The sequence below is a fragment of the Pseudopipra pipra genome, chromosome W (genome assembly GCF_036250125.1).
Source record: "Pseudopipra pipra isolate bDixPip1 chromosome W, bDixPip1.hap1, whole genome shotgun sequence".
Classification (NCBI taxonomy): domain Eukaryota; kingdom Metazoa; phylum Chordata; class Aves; order Passeriformes; family Pipridae; genus Pseudopipra; species Pseudopipra pipra.
Window position 1 is genome coordinate 31,603,686 of NC_087580.1, and position 22,285 is coordinate 31,625,970.

Below are 22,285 nucleotides of genomic sequence, written 5' to 3' on the forward strand. Positions count from 1 at the left end.
GAAGGATGTGATGTCACGGGCAGGTGTGATGTGTCAGGAAGGGTGTGATGTCATACGATGGATGTGACGTCATAGGAGAGATGTGATGCCATATGATGGATGTGACGTCATAAGAGAGATGTGATGTCATATGGTTGTGACATCATAAGAGAGATGTGATGTCACAGGAAGGGGGTGATGTCATACGCAAACTGTGATGTCACAAGAAAGATGTGATGTCACAGGGAGGATGCGATGTCACAGGCAAGCATGGGATGTCACAGGGAGGTGGTGATGTCATGGGGATGATATAAGATACAGGAAGGATGTGATGTCACAGCAGAGCTGTGATGCCACAGGGACAATGTGATGTCACAGGGGAGGATGAGACGTCACAGGGATGATATGGTATCACAGGAGAGATGTGATGTCATATGATGGATGTGACATCATAGAGGAGCCTTGATATCACAACAAGGATGCGATGTCCTGGGGAGGATGTGATGTCACAGGGCAGATGTGATGTCACAGGGGAGGACATGATCTCATAGAGGGGAATGTGGTGTTATGGGGAGGATGTGATGTCATAAGGTAGGTGTGATGTCACAGGAAGGATGTGACATCACTGAGAGCATGTGATGTCATAGAGGAGTGACACATCCCCCCCACCTTGCTCCAGCTTAAGCCCTGGAATTTGTTTCCCTTGGATTCAAGTTCAGGCTCTTTTATTTCCATGGATGTCGAGAGATGAGTTAAGGGGAGCTCAGACCTTTTGGTGAGGAAGGAGTTGTTTACTCTGGAGCATTTGAACTCAGCCTTTGTTCCTGGTTTCTTCCCACTCTTTCAGAGCAGTTCATTTCCCAGGGTGAAAGCTCTGATTCCCCAGCACAGTCAGGTTCTCCTGAGCTCAGGATCTTTCACTGGTCTCATTTTTCTCTGGTATTGATTCTGTGACAAATTCTTGCTTCCTAGGTCAGTGAAATGTTAGAAGAGAGAGAATCTCACCTTGACCTTGGACAGAACACTTATAGACTTCTTTATTATGTTGAATTCTTCCTTTATAGTTCTGGATGACAGGACACCCATGTGGCAAGTCCCTCTTCTGGTTTTCAGGACTTAAAAGAGATGCTTTTCTGATGTTGGTATTTATTGGGGTGTTATTGATTCAGCTGCGAGGGTTGAATTGAGTGTTCCTTGCACCTTTAAAAAGTACAACCCCTTTATTCTGTTGTTTTAAAAACCATGCATTAGATGTCAGACGACAAAAAGACAGCACATAGAGATAACCCTGATGTAAGTGATGGTTCCAGTCATCCCGTGTATGGAGAAAAGATTTCCAAGGCTTTGTTCCAAGGCTGGGCGCACATGGACTGGGAGAACTTTGCCTGCCGGAGCCGCTCTCCCTGCACCGCCAGGAAGAGCAGGGACCGCATCGCCCCGGCCGCAGCGGCGCAGAGGCTGCTCGGGAGGTGACAGTGTGCTAGTGGGAGCTGCCCACTCGCTGTCCTTACTGCCTGCACAGCGCAGGGCTGGGGGGAATTGAGCCAGGCAGGAAAAGGGAATGGTGACCATCGCACGGTGCTGAAATGAGACGGGAAGAATGAAAGAATGCAGTTTCTGAAGCATTTACTACAGTGACACTTTTTTTAAAATATATAAAGAAACAATAAATTGGGTGTTAAGTTGGACTTTTCTTGGTGTTTTTTTTTTTGGGGGGGGGAGGGGATATACTTTGTCCCATCCAGTCCCCTCAAAGGAGCTTTCTTGAATGTCCCTTCTTACAGCTAATTTGAAGGATTAGTTTAGATAAGCCTCTTAGAGTAGATGCATTTCAATGAAATTGGGGCACATGTCTTTTTGGCTCTGGTGCAAGATTCAAACTAATTTTTTTCTTCCTCTTTGGCTCAATTAAAAGCCATCTTAAAACACTCCCAGTATATTGTGTGAGTGCAGGGCTTGAGATTGAATGTATGGGATTGAATGGACACAGATAGAACTAACATTCAGAAACATATCTGCTTCAATTAACAAACCCCAGAGTTTGACACATTAATAATATCCATAGTAATTGTGATTTGACTATATATTGTGACATGCATATGCACATGTGAGCATAAGGACATAGGAAATAGGTGTTGTAGTTTCCGCAGTTCTTGTGTTATGGGTGAGGGGAGAGAGGATTCGAGCTAAAAATTGTCTGAACATTTTGAGAGTGCAGAGACATCTGTCTGACCATCACTAGGTATGCTTTGATTTTAAGGCAGAGCATGTTAAAGAATGCAATAATTAAAGCCAGCTGCAGTCTTGAATTTTTACTCTTTCAGCAATAACAATAGCACTAATAATTACTAATATTTAATGAGGTAACATGTACTAAATGTATCTACTCATTTTGACATATGTGTCAGTTTAATAATTTTAAATGAATCAGTGCACTTGTAACAGGAAATCTCCCTTAACCTCTGATTAAAATGTAACGTTGACTAAAGGATTATAGAGCAGACTTAATTTTACTGACTGTTTTAACAGTTGTCACAGCTGTTGGAAAAGGAAAGGCAATTGAAACACTCCAAAAAAGGGGAGTGGGGGTACAGAACGAGAGTAGTTTAATAAATTTAAACATGGTCTCTGAATGCCAAACATAAAACATTGAGCAGATCTGTAACTCCACAAAGCTGCTGTACACTATGTACTTTTGCCTTTTGTGGCTCACTGTGTTTCACTCATTTGAACCCTTAGCAGTTTCCTTACTTTCTCCGTTTAAAAATGTGCAACAGCGTTTAAATGTGGAACAGATTCAGCTGTTCATGTGCCTGGAGTTTCATCTTAGAATGCAACTGATAAAATACTCAGCTGACAAGAAATAAAGGTTGTGTAGAATGGCTGTAACATTTCAAAAGTGGACACAGGTGTCACATCCTGTGAATGCTGCAGTGCAGTGATGGTTGCTGTACATATTTTATGTTTTTCTAACCGTTCCCATGTTGTGATGTGGGAATGGTGTGTGGAGTTCCCCTGCGAGTCTGTCTGGGTTATGTCTGTGTAGGGATGAACAGGAGTGTGTGTGTAGATTCCCATGCCTGTGTGTTTGTGTGTGTGCAGGGGGATTCTGTGCTAAACTCATTGAGCTACAAGGTGCACAAAGGACCCACTTGCTTTCTAAATTCCTTCTCAGAGAGGAGCCTGGGGATGGCTGGATCCAATCTCAGACTCAGATTTTGGTTTCAATTGAAGGAATTATAGAGATGTGATTCAATCACTTTGTCCTGCAAGTTTTAGTGATGGCAAATCAGAAATATTTCTATAAAAACAATGATTTATTATGACAAATGAACAAAAAATTGATCAGAAAAGTGAACAGATGAAAGACCTTAAAGAGAATTATTTACTTCAAATTATAAAAGCCAAAAACCCCTAGTAGTATAGTGTAAGATAGGACAGTGGAGTCTATCAAAGTAACTCTATTAAAGCAATTGGATCAAAGCCAGCAAAAAGAAACAATCCTGAAGCAGACATTGAGGTAACTCACCCCACAACGACAGAGGGTAATTCTTTTTTCTTCCACCCAACCCCTCGGCAGTGACCATGAAGAGCTGTCCCTGCTTCATGGCAGAAGCTCCACACACTTCAAGGAAGTCTGTGGAAGAATCTGCCCCATGACAGTTGGACGGGGCTTTTACAGTTATCAAGGGTTTGACTGCCAGACATATTTGCAGGCCAGGGAGCAGCTTCTCTGTCAAATCCTGCTTCAGAAAGCAGGATGTGTGTTTGAAGTTTCATGAACCATTTTGGGTTTAGCATAATTCAATATAAAAACAGCACATTGACACCAGCAGTAACTCATCACAGAGAGTGTGCATTGTTTGCATTCTCTGACCATTGTTTAGGTATTATCAGAACAGAGCATCCTGCCAGAAATGGCCCCTTGATTCCATGACATTGCAGAAACTCTGAGAGCTCCTTTGGTTCCATGAGGTGCTGCAGTGTCACAATGGCTCCTTGATTCCAGGATGTTCCAAAACATCCCAGGGTTCCCTTGGCTCCAAGAGGCTCCCCAGTGTCCCACCGGCCCCTGGATTCCAGGAGGCCCTGCAGTGTCCCAATGGCCACTCGGTTCCAGGAGCCACAGCGGCTGCCGCCGGCGTCTGTGCCCGGAGCCGCCGCTCCCACGGGGCTGCCGCACTCACCGCCGGGGTTGCCGCTCGCGCAGCCGCCGCTCTGCCCCGGCTGCACCGGGACCCGGCACCGCCTCGGGCCTGCGCTGCCGCCTCAGCGGCCACAGGGACACAGGGATGGGGGACCTTTGCTCTGCCACTGAGGGGGCCTGGCTTTGTTCTGCTGGGGTCTGGGCTTTAGGAAAGTTGCTGTTCATTGTCATGCTTCACTGGAACACCTCCTGAATTCCAAAGGTTTCCTAATCCAGGGGGAGGGGTTTCTATGGCATCCGAGGTGCCGCCCCTTGGGACACATTGTCAATAAACCATCCAGCTGACTGGGATGGGTGTAAGAGATGGGGAACACGGGATAGCCTTGGAACGTTCCCTACCTGAATCGTAACCCAAATGGATTGGTTAGGATACAATTTCAAAATGTTTTGGAAACTCCAGTCATTCCTGACACCAGGATGGAAATTCAGCAGATAACTAAAGCCAGTCCCCTTGGGAGCCCACAACCAGCAGTGCTGAGGGAGGCCCTGGCAACTCCCCAGCACCTCCCTCTCAGTGGGACATCTCTGGCAGCCTCTCCCAGCTCGGGAACCCTCCAGGTTGCAACACTCCAAAGACCCTCCCTGATGCCCAGGACAATTCTGATCCCCCTCAACAAACACTCCTCCAGCTCTGACCCTTGCCTGGTGGGAAACACAAAGGGATTTGGGGGAGTGTTTCCCTGACAACAAGGAGAATTTTGGAGAGGGACCTTTCCACACCCAGCTATTGATGTGTCCACACATCTCTGCCTGGGTGTGGGTGTGAATTGACTGTGGTGGGAATGTTGTTATTGGGAATCTATAATTCAGGCACTGTTAAAATTGTAGCACATGCTATTGAATCACCTGATAACTGTTCAATTGGTCAATGATTAAGTGCTACTAATGTCTTTTGTCCCCTTATATTTGTGTCCAAATCCTTTGCACCCTGACCCTCTTGCATCCCAAGGCTCTGTGTAAATCACTCTCTTTCATCAAAAAATATATTTTTCATGACTTCCACTTTAAAATCCTCCTCCTTAGCTAAACTACAAAACAACTCTATTTAGTTGTTGATGTCTTGAAGACAATTAAAGAAAGAAAAATAATTTGTTTTTAATGTTTTAATGGGTCCCACGGTGTGTTTGGAGCTGCATCAGCTGTCACTCCAAGATGGGCCATGTCAGAATTGGTGAGGTTGGGGGATGAGGAGAAATGTTGATCATCCAGGATCAGTGTGGATCTCCTGAGGAGACACTCAGCATCAAGATCACTTGGAGAACACCTCTATCACCTCTTTTCAGAACTAAAAAATATCCATAATTGAATTAAAACAAAAAAAGTACAAACTTGGAAGACTTGTTTTGAAATTGCCTTGAAGACAATTAAAGGAAGACAAAGAGATCCTGAGGGATTTCTGGAATTTAATGAGCCCCACGGTGGTTTTGCAGCCCAGCCCATGATCCTGAGGTACTGAGAGAAGATTGAAGCAGCTGCTGAAGAAGTCAGAAGCCAAACTCCAAGTGCCTTGAAGCATTGCTGGGCCCCACTGAGGGCAGGCACTGCCAAAGCCTCCCCAGGGACTCCTTGGAGCAGCTCCTTGGAGGCCAGGAGTGCAGGCAGACAAAGGCTCTGGGCAGGCCCCTGCAATGCTGAGCAAAGCCTGCCTTGGTTTTGTGGAGCACAAAGGCCAAGGCCTGAGCCCCAGGCCCTGGCCCAGCAGATCCTGTCCCTCCCGGCTGGCTCAGGGCTGTTTGGGGGGCACTGGGATGGGAGGGGGAGGAACAACCAAGGCCCAAAACTGGGCAACCCCTGCCAGGCTCCTGAGGGAGGGGCGAGGCAGAAACCAAGTGCAGAACCTGCCAGGCAAGTTGCTTGTGGTGGCCTGAGTGGCAGAGGCAGCTGCCAGAGGCAAGGGGACAAAGGCCTGGGTGCCTTTGGGCCTTGCAGCCCTGCCAGAGCCCTTGGCCATCTCTCCTGCAGGCTGTCCTGCCCTGGCCCTGCTGCTGCTCTGGCCTTGCAGGCTGCACACACCCCTCCTGCTTTCCCACCCCCCTCCCAGCAGCATTTCTAGACCCTCCCTGATGTCTCTGCACCAGCTCTGGCTATTCCCTGGAACACAAAGCCATGGGCTGATCCTGACTCCCTCTGGGTCACCTCTTGCACCACAAGGGTCCCCGTTGAGTGACATTTCTTTTCCCTCAGCTTCAGTATGAACCTTCAGTACTACTCTTTGTGGAGATTTCATTCTATTTCCAATATGGAGAAAAGCTCCATCCTGTCAGACCTCCTCTAGACCCTCTCCAGTTCTTCCTCATTCCTCCAGAATGGGGAACCTCACAGACAGACCGACCAGTCCAGATGTGGTGACCCCAGGGCTGAGTCCATGGAGGTGACAACTCCCTTGTCTGGGTGCCCACACTCCCCCCAAGGCAGCCCCATGTGCAGTTGGCCTTAAATCAAGAGGCCATTCTGATTCTTTGTAATGTCAAGGAATCAAGTGGCACCGTGACACTGCAGGGCCTCATGGAACCAAAGGGATGCAGGGACACTGTGGAATCTCATGGAACCAAGGGACCATTGTGACATGTGGGGTCTCGTTGGAACAAAAGGAACCCTGAGACATCTCAGATCCTCATGAAACCAAGGGCCCACTGTGCCTCCCCAGAACTCCATGGAATCAAGCAGAGCCGCTGCCTCCCCCCCGCCGCCGCACGGACCGGAGTCGCCGGCTCTGCCCCGCTTGGACACCTCTGGAGTCAGTGTGTTCTTGGGCAGCACAACTGATCTCAGACCAGAGAGTTTTCCAGAGTTTGCTTTGCCCCCTCTCTCCCCTGGAGGAAAAGGGGGAAGGGAGGCACGTGTGGATCCCTGTTTTTATCTGTTTACAAAAGGGAGTTGGGGCAGGTGGAGAGAGAGGAGGCAATTTCTCTCTCTGTTGTTGCTTTGAACTCTTCTGTTGGTGTTGCTGGTTTTGCTGCTGTATTTCTTGTCAGTAAACTCTTGTTGTTTTCACTTATACCTCCTTGTATTTTGTCTTCTTGCACTGGTTTGTAATAAAAGGGAAGGGAATTCATTTTATTGGAATTCTTGCCCCAAAATGTGTCTTTAAACCAGGACAGGTTGCTCAAGGGCTCCCTGAAATTTGGCATCATCCACAAAGGACTGGAAAATACATTTTGTCCCATTGTACAGAGAGATAATAAAGATGTTTTATAGTGGTGTTCAAGGGCTGGTCACTGAGGGATTTCACCAGGAAGTTGCTGCCAAGAGGACTTTGTACCATGGATTTTATTTGACACTCTTCATTCAGCCAACTTCCCACCCACCACATCTTCCACTTCTTCAGTCCAGCTGTCACCAGTCTGGCCATAAGGAGACAACAGGACAACATGTCAAGTCATGTCAAGATCCTCTTCTATTCCCTCCCACAGCGGTTCTGCAATCCCTGCCTTGTCCTTCCCATGCCTGGCAATGGCTGCAGGAGGACTTGCCCTATCCCCTTCCCAGCCTGAGCTGGAAGTCTCCCAACCCTCCTTGCTGCCCTGTTTGCAGACTGCTTCCATGTCTGCCTTTGCCAAGGCCCCAGGAAGCTCTGGGATGGCTCTGGCCTTTGCAAGTGTTTGGGAGAGGTCTCCCAGTGACACTGCCCAGCCTTCTCAATAGCCCTGACACCAAAATTTTTCCATAGCCCACACTTCCAGAGGAGTGCCCAGGACACAACACAAGTTGTCCTGGTGGCTCTGGAGAATTAAAAGGGATTTCTCCCAGGAGGCCAACCCCTCCAATTGGATTTGAGTGCAGCTGAAAGGTTTCCTCAGCATTTTCCCCAGTGCCTCCCTGCCCTGAAGGTTTCTGGCCATCAGGCAGGAGCTGAGGGGGTTGGGCAGGTGCCTGAGGAGGGGGTAGAACAAGGGCTGTGTCCAACTGTGCCAGGAGGGCTGTGCTGGGCAAGGAGGAGGAGGCTGCAGAAAACAGTGGCCCTTGGGAGGTGAGAGGAGCAGCTGGAGAGACCTTGTGCCTGCCCACGCTGGGCAGGAGCTGCCCCAGGATGGCAGCTCTGAAGCACTCCCAGGATGTCCCTGTGAACAGGAGGGGAAGACTGGATCTGAAAATGAAACCTGGAAAGCAGAGAGCAGGAGTGTCATGGGGAAACTGCAGGAGAGTTCCAGCCCTGGAGCATAGTCACAGAAGAAGTGACCCAGTACATTCCCTGCCCTCAGAAGATCCCCCAGTATCCTGGAGATGCTGGAAGGGAGCCCAGTTCTGCTTCACAAGTTCCCAGGGCCTGTCCCTGCCTGTGCTCCAAGGGCTTCCACCCCACAGGACTGTGCTCAGAGAGCACTCAGGCCTCACACTGAGAAAAGGGCTCAGGAGGACAGTGTGGAAGGGGCAAGAGAGCAGCTCTGCAAAGACCAAGCACTGCTGCTCCCTGGCAGTGCTGCTGGGCTGGGATTATTGTCCCCTTCCTGTTTGCAAATACACCCTGTCCTGCAGTGTGCTGTCCTTTAGGAACATCTGAGAAGAAGGGTCTTGGACAAAGAAGGCACTGCAGGGTTCTTTATTTTGTTTAAATACTCAGCCAGTACAATTCATCATTTATACATCTCTGGGTCAAATTCAATGGGTAGACGATAAATTAGAAGGCAGATGCATAATAATATTTCATTGCACAGAAAATTATTGCAAGAACAACCTGATGACCTCCACAACAAACCTGAGCAGGAAGGCTGGGCCATTAAGGAGTCCCATTCTGAATGCTACACATCAGAAACCTGGCACATAATTGCTCCAGAAAAGCATCCAGTCATCATTTTTCTTATGGCATCCTTGACCTCCTGGTTCCTGAGGCTGTAGATGAGGGGGTTCAGTGCTGGAGGCACCACCGAGTACAGAACTGATAGTGCCAGATCCAGGGATGGGGAGGAGATGGAGGGGGGTTTGAGGTGGGATAACAGGACACTGCTGACAAACAGGGAGACCACAGCCAGGTGAGGGAGGCACGTGGAAAAGGCTTTGTGCCGTCCCTGCTGAGAGGGGATCCTCAGCACAGCCCTGAAGATCTGCACATAGGAGAAAACAATGAAAATGAAACAACTGAACACTAAACAGGCAATAACCATAAGAAGTCGAATTTCCCTGAGGTAGCCTGAGTGTGAGCAGGAGAGCTTGAGGATGTGTGGAATTTCACAGAAGAACTGGCCCAGGGCATTGCCCTGGCACAGGGGCAGGGAAAATGTACTGGCTGTGTGCAGCAGAGCATCGAGAAATCCAGTGGCCCAGGCAGCTGCTGCCATGTGGGCACAAGCTCTGCTGCCCAGGAGGGTCCCATAGTGCAGGGGTTTGCAGATGGCAACGTAGCGGTCGTAGCACATGATGGTGAGGAGGGAAAACTCTGCTGACATGAAAAAGAAAAGTAAAAAGACCTGAGCAACACATCCTGTGTAGGAGATGGTTGTGGTGTCCCAGAGGGAATTGTGCATGGCTTTGGGGACAGTGGTGCAGATGCAGCCCAGGTCTGTGAGGGAGAGGTTGAGCAGGAAGAAGCCCATGGGGGTGTGCAGGTGGTGGTCACAGGCTACGGCGCTGAGGATGAGGCCGTTGGCCAGGAGGGCAGCCAGGGAGATGGCCAGGAAGAGCCAGAAGTGCAGGAGCTGCAGCTCCCGCCTGTCTGCAAATGCCAGGAGGAGGAACTGGGGCATGGAGCTGCTGTTGGGCATTTGCTGTTCCTTAGCACAGGGTCTGTTCTGAAAAGGAAAGCACAGGGAACAATTAAGACAGCCCCCTCTCAGCAAAGCCAGGGCAGTTTTCAGGGAAATCCCCTCCAAGTCAAGGCATTTCTTTTCTCTGGTTTGGGCTCTCTGAGGGTGTTCTGAGGAGCAGGAGCTCTGGCCATGTGCTGCCAAGGACTCAGCTTTGCTCTGCTGCAGCGCAGACACGGAACTGGTTTGTGACAGCTCCCATGGTCACAGGGGATGTCACATGGAACCCAGCTTTGATGGAAAAGTTAAAATCCTGTGCTGTTGTCTTGGAGTAATTTGGGCTGCAGAAGAGAGGCACAGAGTATCCTTAAAATAATTTTCACTGGGTTTTTTGGTTGCAATGATAACACCTGGGGGTGTTTTTTTAGGGGCAAATTTTTCTGATGACAAAACTGAAGATTCTTGAGACAGGACAGGCAGAAGGGCTGAGATCTCCGTTGCTTATTGCAGAGCCAGGAGAGCTGCAGTGCCTCTCAGCCTGCTTCCCATCTGCCCTGCACTTTCCCTTGGGCTGCCTTGAAGAGGACTTCACACACAGATTCATCCTTAAAAACCCCACCAAGATCTGTGCTGAGAGCAGGGCAGTGCCGCTTGAAAGGGCAGCTCTGGGAAGTGTCCCCTGTGCCAGCCCAGAGGTGCAGCTGTGCTGGACAGAGCAGGACAGGAGCCCTCCTGCAGAGAAGCCAAGGGCTGGGACAGGAGAGTGCCCACCCCTAAGGGAAGGCTCAGCACTGCCCAGGATCCTGTGCTCATTTCTGTCACAGCCTGAAATATTCACCTCTGAGAGTAAAAGTTTGAATTTCAGTGCAGCCTCCTGAACTGAGAGAACAATGTCTCTGCTACGATGCCTGATCAGGAAACACACCTCAAGACTAATTCCTTTCCTGTAGCCCCTGTCTTTTCTGCAGCGATACATGGAAAAGATCCTCCTTCAGCTGCCAGGTTTGCTCCGTGCCCACAGTCCTTCTGCCCAAGCCCTGGGAGCAGCTCCCCGGGCCGGCTGAGAGCTGCCCCTGGCAGGCAGCAGAGTCCCTGCCCAGCACAGCACCCTGGGCTGCAGGACCCTGCTCTGCCCCACAGCCCTGGGCACCCCTGCCTGCACCCCTGGCTTCACAGCTCTTCCAAAGTGACCCAAAACAGCCCCTGCTCACCCATCCCATCAGCTGGGGCTGGGCCAGCTTTAGGAGATGCCTCCAGGAGCTGCCCCTGCACTGCCCTGCAGCCACAGACTCACCATGTGCAGCCCTGCCAAGATTCCTCCTGCAGGGAGCTCTGAACCATCCTGCCAGTGCTGAGCCCCTTGAAGCTCTGTCTGTGCCCTGCTGGTGTCCCTGAGCTGCCCTGGCAGTGCCCTCAGCCCTGCTGGGCTGTGCAGAGGAGCTGCTCACCAGCAGAGCTGTCTCTTTGAAGCTGTTCTTGCTTGCCAGGAGCTCCCTGTGTGCCAGGAGCCCAGCCCAGCTCAGCAGCACAGCAACAGCCCCAGACATTTAATGACCCCCTGGGGGGGTTGTCGTTGTTTACATGAGACTCAGTCCCTGAGAGGAAGTTCAAACAACTTCTCAAGAAGTCAAAATGAGATTGAAACACTAAAGTTTCTTGTAGTGCTAATGAGTCTCACTGAGGGACACAACTGAGAACGTGTCCCCAGATTCCAGTGAGAGCAGAAAACTGCAGACAGTGATGACAAGGATGGACAAGCAAGGGAAAGGTGGCTCTGATGCTGAAGAAACCTTGACTTGTTTTCCTAATCCAAAGGACCAAGCCCTGACCCGCAGCTCCTGGGAAGGCAGATCCTGTCCCTGCCTCATTCCTCAGGGCTCTTCCTGGGGCACTGGGATGTGGGATGTGCAATGCCAAGGGCAGGACCATGGGGTGGCACCTGCCAGGCTGCTGAGCAGGGACAAGGAGGCCATGAGGCCCCAGGGCTGCAAGGGGCACTCCCCTCCTCCTGGCATCAGGGGCACAGACAGCAGCCCTGGCCAAAGGCCTGCAGAAGGTGGCTCTGTCAGGGCCTTTCAGCTTCTCCCCCTCCCTGTCTCCTCTCCAGCCCAGGCTGTCCTACGGTGTCCATGCCCTGCCCCTTTCCCTGCAGGCTGTCGTCATCCCCCCGGCTGCCCCACCTGGCTGGCACCTTCCTGCACTGACATCTCTGCGTCCTCCCTGGCTCTTCCTGCACACACAAAGCCTTGGGCTCATCCAGACTCCTGCTTTGTGACATATTGCACCACAACACTGACCTCAGAGGGAAATTTCTGACTTCTTGTCACCAGTCTAGGCCACCCCAGCTGCCCTTGGTGGCACTAGTTCTTTCTTAGGCTGTTTTCTGACAGGAAGAAAAGCTCCACCAGCTCTGACACCCCCCTTCCAGACCTCTCAGGCTGCTCCTCTACTGTCCTCAGTCTTTGCACCACTGACCCCTGTGTCCTCAGCCTCTTCATATGGGTCATGTGCTTGAGGCCCCAAATTCCTTCCTGAGGGATCTCTGGGACCTCTCCAAGGTTTTGGAAGATGACAATAGAGTGCTCTTATCCCAGGAAACACAGAGGGACACTTTTTTCCAAGGGTTGTCTTGTCAGAATGAGGCACAATCTCTTTAAACTTTCTGGGACAAGAGAGCTCTGAGCTCTGGGTATGGAGGGAGGTCCAAGTGCCAAACACTGGAGTGGGAGCTACAAATCGTCGGGTCTTGTGTTCTTTGGAGGGCCAGACACTGGTGAGAGTGGTGTGTGTGTGTGTGCACATGGAAGGACTTGAAGGGCACAATGAACTGTCTCAAAACACTGTCAAAGCAGGAAAATCCCATAAGGTGCCACAACACATAAGCACTGGTGGCAAACAGGAAGGCCTTTAATTCCAAGGCCTGAATGGAGGTGAAGCTTTGGAAGTAGCCCCCAGGACAGAATTGCACTGTGCAGACTGGGGGAAAGAGCAGACAGCCCCAACAGGAAGCCAGGGCTGGTAAGGCAGGTCTGGGGAACCCATCCAGACAAAGATTCCCACCTGCAGACTGGAAGCACACAGGGCAAAACTCCCACCGTGGCAAGGTGTGGGAAAGGAAGCAAGTCCTTGTACAGGTGCCAGCCCAAACTGTGGGAACAGCATCTACCCCCCTGAATACCCGGGGCTTGGGCTGTATAAAAGTGATAGCCCAGAAGCACAACTTGGGGACCCTCCACTGAGCAGAGCAGGGTGAAGAAGGACCGATGGGAGCCTCAGGGATCTCCATGGTGTGATACATTTACTTCATCTCTGTCTCTCTCTCACTGGTTTCCCACCACCCCCTTCTTCTCTCTCTTTCCATTTCTTTCTCTCTCTCTACCTCCTATTTATTGTTAAATCAAAGCTACAGGGTCCATTTGGCTTCTTAAGGCTCTGCAGTGTGATAATGGACCCTTGATTCCATGGGTTTGCAAAATGTCTCAGGACTCCTTTGTTTCTAGGAGGCCCCACATATCACAGTGTCCCCTTGGTTCCATGAGATTCCAGTGTCCCAAGAATCCTTTGCTTCCATGGGACCCTGCAGTGTCACAATGGCCCCTTGATTCCATGAGGTTCCAAAGTGCCAATATGGGCCCTTGATTTCTTCAGGTCCTCAGTGTCCCAGGGTTCCTTTGTCTCCATGATGCTCTGCAGTGTCACAGTGGCCCCTTGATTCCATGAGGTTCTGAAAAGTCTCAGGGTTCCTTTGGTTCCATGAGGCCCTGCAGTTTCACAGTGGCCTAGTAATTCCATGTGGTTCCACATTGTCCCAGGGTTCCTTGTGTTCCATGAGGCCCTAAGGTTCCTCAGTGTCACAGTGGCCCCTGATTCTATGAGGTCCCAAAATGTCTCAGGGCTCCCTTGGTTTCATGAAGCCCTTCATGGCACAATGAACCCTTGGTTCCATGAGATTCCACAGTGTCCCAGGGTTCCTTTGGCTCCAGAAGGCCTTACAGTGTCACAATGGCCCCTTTACTCCAGGAGGTTCCACAGTGTCCTTGCTGGAACACACAGGGTTGTAATGTTGTCACCCCTGCAGAGCTGCCTCCAGCTCTGGGCTCCAGCACAGGAAGGACATGGACCTGTTGGAGCCAGTGCAGAGGGCACCAGCAAGAGGATCAGAGGGATGGAGCAGCTCTGCTGTGAGGAAAGGCTGAGAGAATTGAGATTGTTCAGGCTGGAGAAGAGAAGGCTTTGGGGTGACCTAATTGTGGCCTTGCAGTGCCTGAAGGGAGCCAACAAGAAAGATGGAGAGAGACTTTGGACAAGGGCCTGGAGTGACAGGACAAGGGGAATGGCTTCACACTGACAGAGGGAAGGGTTAGATGGGATATTAGGAAGAATTTCTGGACTGTGATGGTAGTGAGATCCTGGCACAGGTTGCTCAGAGAAGTTCTGGCTGCCCCATCCCTGGAAGTGTTCATGGCCAGGTTGGATGGGGCTGTGAGCTCTGGGTCTAGTGGAAGGTGTCCCTGCCCATGGCAGGGGGTTGGACTGAGATGCTCTTTAAGGTCCCTTCCAACCCAAACCATTCCATGATTCTGTGACTGGTGGAGGATGTGGTGGTCAGAGCTGATGGGCACAGAGACCCCAAAATGATGGAGTTTTCCATTCTGGGTGGAGGAAGGAGGGGGCAGCAGGACTGACACTCTGGACTGCTGGTGGTCAGACTTTGTCCTGTTTGGGAGACTGACTGAGCTGGGTGTGAGTGTGGATGTGCTGGAGGGCAGGAAGGCTCTGCAGAGGGATCTGGACAGGCTGGATCAATAAGGCCAAGTGTCAGGGCCTGCACTTGGGTCCCAACAACCCCCTGGAACGTTCCAGGCTGGGGACAGAGGGGCTGGAGAGCTGCTCAGCAGGAAGGGACTTGGGGGTGCTGCTTGACAGTGACTGGATATGAGGCAGAGTGTGCCCAGGGGGGCAAGAAGGCCAAGGGCATCGTGGCCTTTGTGGAGAAGAGTGTGGCCAGCAGGAGCAGAGAACTGATTGCCCCTCTGTGCTGGGCACTGGGGAGGCCCCACCTGGAGTGCTGTGTCCAGTTCTGGCCCCTCAGTGCCAAAAGGCCCTTGAGGGGCTGGAGCGTGTCCAGAGAAGGGAACGGAGCTGGGGAAGGCTCTGGAAAACATGTCTGCTGAGGGACAGCTGAGGGAACTGGGCTTGTTGAGTCTGGAGAAGGGGAGGCTCAGGGGGGACCTCATTGCTCTCTGCAATGACCTGAAAGGAGGTTTTAGTGGGTGTGGGGGGGTGGTCTCTTCTGCAAAGCCTTTAGTGACAGGAAGAGAGGAAATGGCCTGAAATTGCATCAGGCGAGGTTCATATTAGATATTCAAAAACCCTTTTTCCCCTGAGAGAGTGCTCAGGCATTGGAACAAGTAGCCCAGGGAGGTGGTGGAGTCTCTGGAAGCATTCAGGTGGCATCTGGATGTAGAGCTTTGGGATGGGGTTTAGGGGTGATTCTGATGCTGCTGGGTTTACAGTTGAACTAGAAGATCTGGAAGGTCTCTTCCAACCTTGATGATTCTGTGATTCTCTGACCTGTCATCCCTGTTTGCAGGTTTGTGCTCTAACAAGACCCTGGGGATGTTTTCTCTGTTGGGTGGGTCCACAGAGATTGTGTTGTGTGAGCTTTTTTCCTCCACAATCAAAACAAGGAGTAATTAATGCTAAATCCAGCAGGTGGCTTTCAAGTAATAACTTGGTCCAGTTTTTCCAACTGTGTCCAAACAGGTGAGGAAAATCTGGAACTTTAGAAGGGTTATTTTTTTTACCTCATTAGCAGGATATCCAGGGGTGCACCAAGTGCCTTCCAGTGAGAAGCACAAGAGACCAGTAGACAGTGACAATATTGTTCTAATGTTAATCTCACTGGAGCACAGAGTGAGATCACATCTGAGTTATGTTTCTTTAATTAGTGATTGGGAATAAAGTCAAATCACATATTTGATGACCCTTTAGGATTTATTTCACACTCTTAACACTAAGGTATTTTGCAGCTGGACTTTGAATAAGGTTCCATGGTATATTGCAAATTTCTATCTCAAGTTAACACTCTACTTCTTCCCAAAGAAATTCTCAGCAGCTAACACCCTTGCATCATCTGGCTCTTTCACTGATGGCTTGAGCTTGTTGCTCCTTTGGGTAAATACCCATTTGACACAATGCACTGGGCAGCTTCTGCCAAGCGCCACTGAATCTCACTTCTTCCCTTGCCTTGAGGTCGTTGTGCTTTAAGAATCTGGCTGTTCAGATGCCCTGAAATGTCTCTAGTATTTCAAAGGGAAGAAGCTTCAAGATGTGCTGTTTGGCACACATGAAAAATGACCTGCCCAGAGAGCCATGGGAATGTAGGTGCTGCTCAGTAATGCCCCTTGACTGGGACAGGCACTGCTGATGATTTTTTCCTTCCCCTCTCTGATTCCATTCCCACTGTTTTGTACAGACTCCTTGGGGTCAGATTTTGCACTGTACAGTTTGATAAGTTAGTGCAGATGTGTGTTTGCAGGCATGTTCTTCTTCTGCATTCCCTGATCAAATTCAGGAAACTGATAGCTGGCTTGAGCTTTTTTTTTTCCTCCATAGTACTATTTTTATCTATTTCTCCAGAACAGCTTGAGAAAATGAAGGTACACTTAGCCCCAGTTTCCTTGCTGCTGTAATCTCTTGACCTTTTTTTCTTTTCCCCTCCCCCAAACTGAAACCCAAGCTCAGGAATGTGGTTGGAATTCCAGGCCCCAGTCTGGGGGAGGGGACACTTTCAGCCCCCAGGGGAAGAAGCCAATTGCTTTGTTTATCAACATGCAAAGGACAGCCCAGGATTTCTGGTTCTCCAAGCAGCAGCACTGGCAGGGAAGAGCTGCTGGCTTGGATGGAAGATGGTTGAGAGAAAAGTAGTGATGGCTCACAGGGGGAGAGGAAAAACGTGTTATTTGGGGGTGCAAAGGGGGGGAGATGACAAGCTAACAAGGTAGTGGAAGCCACGGGAACAGGAAAAGGAGGGCTTAGAGGACACAGATCAGGACAGAAGGAGAGACCCTCATGTTTCAGCCCCTGAATATCAAATCTTAGGAGATAATGAAGGAAAGTAGAAATGAAGCTCACCTGTCCTTTGGTGAGTTTCCAAATGGATCAGCTGTCATATTTTAAGGAGGGTGTATTCCAGGGAACTTAACACAGAAAAGTGACCCCATCAAATGACACATGTATACGGATTGATTATGGGTGATTTTTATATGAGAGAACACATACACATGCAAAGATTTGAAAGCATTTTGGAATAAAAAGTATTGAAAAAGAGCCAAATCTATAAAGACACACTTGGAGAGATACTCAGTACAAACAATAGATTTGCATTTTCACGTTTTGCTCATGTGCACATGTAAATCAGTTTGTAGGACCTGTATTTTGAGTTCCTATAGTCATACAGAAAACTATACATAAAGACATCATATTGAAGTTCTGATTTTATCCCAAAATCTATGTTTATCAAATTGTTACTTAAAGATGTTCTATTACAGTACCATGCATTAGTACCTCTCATTTTAAAATGTGTTAAAAACAGATTTTTTTTTTGTCCCTGATGTTTCTACAGAGTACTTATATTTTACTCTTCATTTCAGAGCTCTTTAATCCAGTGCTCACAAGCCAATCTACATCTTGATGACAGAGTTCCCATTGAACAATACAGGCAGCATAATGCTACTGGTAATTAAGCTTTTACTGCCTGCTTTTCTACAGTGGTCTGAGCTGTAGTTTTGCTGTAGTGGTTCTGATTCCTAAATTTAAATGTATTTATACCATGTTTGTAGGAAGCAGGCCCACTCTTCACATCAGGTTAAGTACATAACACTGGAATCTCTCTGCTGTTAACAGACACAAACATGTCTATTGAACCTGTATACTTTGGAATTTGGTTCTGTTGCTCTATTTACTTGCTAAAATGCTTTTAAAAAGATCTGGAGAGGGCATTTGTGTTTCCATTTGTGAATGGTATTACTGCATTTTGAGGGTGTGCACTGATTTGTTTGGATCTAAAAGACTGCCATGTGCATCATGTCAGGGCTCCAGTCACAAAAGATTTTGTAAGAGTTGAGCTGTACTCTAAGAAATTATTGTCTTTCCAGTGTTGGTTGTTTTTTGTTTTTTTCTGGCCAGAAAAAGCCTGCATCTGTTTTTGCTGGTAGGGGCAGAAACACTTTGAACCTGGAAAATAAGTATGGTACCTTAGTTGTAATTTTAAGTAAAGGTAGTAGCTTTTGAGAGAAAAAATGCATTCCTAATTCATTACTGATTCTTTCAACATGGAATTCTGTGAGTATGTTTCAGTGCAAACAGTGTCTCTAAATTTGAGTATGGTCATTGTGCTGCAACAAGTTTAATCAGGGACCTTTCATGTGACAGAGAAGAACAACTCTGAGCTGGCTCTAAATGAGGCTGAGTTAGTCCACTCTAATCCCTGCACACTTACAGAGGAAATGGATCAGTTCTGGAGCTTTGATTTCTCTTTCTCATATCTAAATACACACATCTAAACATCCAAATGTTCACACATGGTGTATATATAATACATATATATATATATGTTAGGATGCAGCTCTAATCTGTACAGGAACACACAGAGCTGTATTCGCTCCCAGTTTCACCCATGATGTTAAGGAATGGATTTGAGCGCTCATTTTGTTAGGAATGTCTGGGGTTTTTTTCCTAGCTAAGTAGAAAAGGAGGCTTTAAATTTTTAAACAGTTAATTATATAGTTTTTTTGGGTTTATATATCACATTATATATACACACATATTCATATATGTGTGAATACACTATCCTGTGTCCCTTCTGTGTTCCGTGCTATGGAGTGACGATATTTTTGTTCTAAGCTAATTCACTGCTGCTGTTTTGGTTACAACTAATGTCAAGCAGAAAACCTGTAACATGCCAGAAACAGGCTACAGTGGGTTGAAGACACAGCTTATGTTTGATGGTGTGTAAATACAGAGAGTTAGTTGGGTTTATCTGATAGCCTGGCAGAAGGAGAGAGGAGCAGGACAAACTGTTTTCAGTACCTGTGCTGTTCAGACACCTGATAAGATGGAGAGTGCTTTGGAACTACTGATGTGCTTTGAATAAGAAAAGAATAATCAGGTCCATTGGCACTGGCTCATCAGGAAGGAAGTAAAATGCCAGCACTTTTACATGAGCAAAAGGAAATGTTTTAGGCACTTTGGGCCATTTTTGCATTGAAATTAAATAGCAGGGTGCTTTTGAGTGTGCTGTAAGGAGTGGAAGGATTTATTACCTTGACAGAATGACAGGTGAATGGGTTCAGAGAGGAGTCCTCAGCAACAGTAACAGCTCTTTGGATAAGTGGCCACATCTATTCCTGCTTTTGGTAGAGATTCAGGAATTCTCTCCTTTCTTTCTCCCTGAAGTGCAGTGGCTCACTTACAATGTGCAGTTTTTCAGAGTGTAACACACTTGTGCATTTTGTAATATCCTGGCAGCATGTTTGATATTGGGGGTGTAACAGGCTGTTCATAAAATAATGTTGGATCATTGACTGGTGTGTCCTCTGCCTTCAGTCCCTGGGTATTTTCATGTTCCAAAAAGAATATATCTCAGCCTGTGCTGGGAAGGGAAGGTGTGATTCACCATTAACTTACCCCAGCAGGCATGAAACATGCTCAGATGCACTATTATCTTCTCAAAGTTTTCTGATTTTTATTTCAGTACCTTTTCAAAATTGATTTCTAGGTTCTTTCACATGCTTACAATTAATTTGGGGATATTCAAATTCAATGAATGATAGTGCATGAAAATATTTGATTGATTTTGGATTCTAATTGATTCCTGCCAATGAGATCCCTGTGACACTCTGAAATCAATGATATGTGATTCAACCAAGGCACCACTGTTCTGTACATTAGGTAGCAGTTGGGAATTTAGGAACTAAATGTTCACAAGCTATAAATGGAGAAAATGTTTAGATTTCCATAGCCCTTTGTTTGGCATTTATTCACCCAAATATGTTTCTTGGGAAAGTTAGTTTTCCAAAGAGCAGGCTTTCAGTAAAAGAAAGGTCATTGATTTAAGGTCTATTAAATTTTAGCTAAAAACAACAGGCTCCATTGGGATGTAAAATAATTTAAGTATTTCCAGCAGGCAACCTTCATGCTTTAGAGCTGTTGCTCAAAGGTTTCTTTCTTCTCTGAAGATGTCAACTGTAAATATAAAAATGCATCACTGAAAATGGAATGGTTCAAAGATTCTAACTGAAATAAAAATTCCTGCCTGGGGAAAGCACTATAATCAAAATAAAGTGCTCTTAACTTGTTTTTTCCTGTAGAGGCCGCATTTGAAAAGAGTGCTTCAAGGCAGCAGGGTTGGTAGGGAATGCCAATTTTTATCTATTTATTTATCTACTCTGCCCCACAGATGATGATAGTCCAGCTTTGGAATCAGCAACACACTTCAGCCACTAATACAAGGCAATATGTGAGCTGCTGCCACTTCCAAAATGCAGTGTCCTGGCATTTCAGTCAACTTTATAATCTGGCAAAAACCCACTTGGCAATCTTAAAATCTAGCTTCTGAAGCACTTTTATTTCTGAAAGCTTTTGATGTCTTTTATATCTTTTTAGCATATATTAAATTTCTTGGGAGCAGTGGCCAGGATGTTCACTTGATGGATGACTGGGGTGGGGAGTCTCCCCTCACCCCCAGCTTTTTTTTTCCTCCCCTTTAATTTTAAAAAGAGGTGTGATAATTGTGCATTAGGTAAGGCTGGAACATGAATCCTGCAGATGCAGCTGTTTGACAACATTAACGTGGGGGGTTTGTACCATTGTTAGGTGAGTTAGCAGAGATTTTCCAAGCTGAGAAGGACAGCCTGCTGCCAAGCTCTGGCAACTCTCTTAAGAAATCTTTTGCTTCAAGGATGCCCTGAGGAAAATGATGACTGGATTCTTTTCTAAAGGCACAAACTGCCTGTTTTCTCTTCCATGGCATTCAGAATGGGACTCCTTGTTCCAGCCTGCCTGCTCAGGGTTTTGTGGTGCTGGGTCAGGGTTTTCATGTGGGTTTTCTCCTGGGATAAAGTTGTGTACTGTGAATATTGATTATTCATCCCATGTCTAGTTCACTGTCTACATCTTGAATTTGACCCAGAGTCTGGGTAAATGAGGAATGCATTGAAACAAAGTCAAGGATCCTTCAGTGACTTGTTTTTGTGAGTTCAATCTTCTGAGACCTCTGATGAGTCTGGCAGGGCAGTGCCTGTGTGCAGAGGGGCAGGGAAAGAGAGTCCCAGCACAGCAGCAGTGCCAGGGAGCAGCAGCATTTGGCCTGTTGAGAGCTGCTCTTTTTCTCCTGCCCCCCTCCCCTTCTGGGCCTCGGCTGAGGCCTCAGTGCTCTGGGCCTTGGTCCCTGGGCTGGGCTGGGTCAGTCCTGTGGCCACGGCACTGCTGGCATGAGCTGGGCTCCACTGCACTCTTTCCACCACACAAGGGGCTCCATTTGCTCCGGGCACAGCCTGAAGCCTCAGCTCTTCTTCTCCAGGGCTCTCAGGAACAAGGCCAAGGAGCAGACTCTCCAGAGGGTCCTTGCCTTGCTGGTTTCTCCCTGGAGTCCGTGTGCTGCCCTCAGGGTCCCACTGTGGGGGCTGGAGGGGCTGAGGCTGCTGCAGCTGGTGCTGGTGGTGGCCAGTGCCCCTGGAGATGGCAAATGGGGCCTGAGGAGCCCGGGGCCGATTCTCTGCTGCTGTGCTGGGGAGCGGGGCTGGCCCTGGGGCTGCAGGAGCTGCCTGAGCTGCTGATGTGCTGAGCATTGCAGACCCAGAGGGCCTGTCCCTGAGCTCCAGGGCCTCCATGTCCTGCTGCAGGGCCAGACCTGAGTGTGCTGCTCTGCTGGGCTGCAGCAGGGGCAGGGAGATGGGGGGACCAGGGAGGGGATGGACTGGGCAGTGCCAGGGAGGGGAAAACCCCAATGTTGAGCTGAAGTGTGTGAGTGGGCAGGGTGGGGGCTCTGCAGGGCTGGGGCACCTCTGGAGTCAGTGTTTCCTTTGGCAGCACAACTTATCTCAGACGAGATAGTTTTGCAGAGTTGGCTTTTCCCCCTCTTTCCCAAGGTTTTCTCTTTTGTTTTCTCATCCCCTGAGGGGAAAAGGGGGAAGGGAAGCACATGTTGATCCCTGATTTTATCTGTATACAAAAGGGAGTTGGGGTGGGGGAAACAAAGCGATTTCTCTCTCTGTTCTCTCTCTTTTATCCCATTCCCGCCTCCCTCGCCACACCCCGGGCGACTGTTTCACCGCCGCCCCTCCTCGCCCGTCCCGCGGGGCAGCTCTTTTAGCTCCGGGGCGGCGGAGACTCCCCCGGCGCGGCCCTTTGGTTT